The sequence below is a fragment of the Bufo bufo genome, chromosome 1 (assembly GCF_905171765.1).
Source record: "Bufo bufo chromosome 1, aBufBuf1.1, whole genome shotgun sequence".
NCBI lineage: Eukaryota > Metazoa > Chordata > Amphibia > Anura > Bufonidae > Bufo > Bufo bufo.
This window is the reverse complement of record NC_053389.1, coordinates 500,545,406-500,546,998: the sequence shown is the minus strand read 5'-3', so window position 1 is coordinate 500,546,998 and position 1,593 is coordinate 500,545,406. Positions and strand designations below refer to the sequence as shown.

General features: G+C 40.2%; 1 long non-coding RNA gene across 1 annotated transcript; it reads right to left on the bottom strand.

Annotated features, from left to right (window-relative positions):
• Positions 1–912: 912 nt before the first annotated feature.
• LOC120987100 lies at positions 913–1,593 on the bottom strand. The gene is made up of 2 exons (XR_005775911.1): positions 1,532–1,593; positions 913–1,440 (listed from the first exon to the last, which is right to left on the bottom strand). It is a non-coding gene; the product is annotated as an uncharacterized LOC120987100 (long non-coding RNA).

Genomic DNA, 1,593 nt, shown 5'->3' with positions numbered 1-1,593 from the left:
ACCAAACTAAGTTATAAAGGGAGAAGGGCCTTGGTAAGAGAGGCGACCAAGAAGCTAATGGTCACTCTGAATGAGCTCCAAAGATCCTGCATGCAGAAGGGAGAATCTTCCAGAAGGTCAGGCATCACTGCAGCAATCGGGGCTTTATGGCAGAGTGGTCAAAAGAAAGCCTCATTAAAAGACATATGAAAGCACCTAAAGGACTCTCAGACTGTGAGAAACAAAATTTTCTGGCCTGTTGAAACCAAGATTGAACGTATTGTCCTCAATTCGAGGTGTGATGTCTGGGGGAAACCAGACTCTGCTAATTTTAACCCTACAGTGCATCATGCTGTGGGGGTGTTTTTCAGCGACTGAGATAGGGAAGCTGGTCAAGTATGAGGGAAAGCTGAATGGAGCAAAGTACAGAACTATTCTTAATGAAATCCTGGACCAGAGTGCTCTGGACCTCAGACTGAGCTGGAGGTTCACCTTCCAACAAGACAATTACTGTTGGCACACAGCCAAAAGAACACGGTAGTGGCTTAGGGAGAACTTTGGGAATGTCCTTGAGTTGCCCAGCCAGAGCCCTAATTTGAACCCAATCGAACATCCCTACAACAGGTTTTAAAGACCTGAAATAAACTTAGATTTTTTTAAATTTCAAGTGCATGACCTTTTTTTCATTCGTTTTTGAAGCTGTCTAGAATTATTGTCTTACAAGTGGCCTATGGACTGTCCCTCCTACGCTGGGAATGCGGATAGCATGGGTTCACACTGAAGATTATATATATTTATATATTGTAAGAGAAAAATAAAAAGGAAATAAATATAAGAACAGGACTAGATGAACCATGTGTTTTTTTTTCTGCTCTTTGTCTTCAATGAAATATGTAAAAGTATGTATCAGGTGGGAAGAAGAAACTAGATATCGATGCTTTCAGGTTAAGTTTATTCACAAATATTCTTCATGTGTATTTTTATTTTATTTTAAACTCGTATTATTCCATCGTCATACATACAGGTCAAGCTAAATTCATTAAAAAGGCAGTTATTCTATTATAAAGTTACATAATCAGGTAAGATCATAAAACATGCCACTTCAATAAAACATTTTGTAGACAAAACAGAAAAACTAAATTCAATTGTAAAGCATAGAAAAAGGTCCTTTAGGCAAGAGTTACGAAATTAGTGATTTACTCTGCTATAGTCTAGCAGGCTTAAAGGGGTTTTCCGGGCTTTACTACGGTGTGTGGGTGTATGTGTGTCTTTTTTATTTGGACTCTTCTGACCCATTTTCACCATGTAAACAAATCCCTCCCTTTATATCTTGTGTGTAGCACTTCCTGTTGCTGTATCCAACCAAACCCTTGATGCACTTCTCCTATCTCTACAACTGCCCCTAACCACGCCCAACTAGTGTGAAGCTCCTCCCACCTAGCTAGTTACATAGACACTACCCTATCACTTCCCCTAAAACCAAACTAGTTTATAGCTCCTCCCACCAGCTGGTTACATAGACACTCCCGTATCACCCAACTAGTTTATAGACCCTCCCACCCAGCTAGTTACATAGACACTCCTCTATCACTGCCCCTAACACCCAGCTAGTTT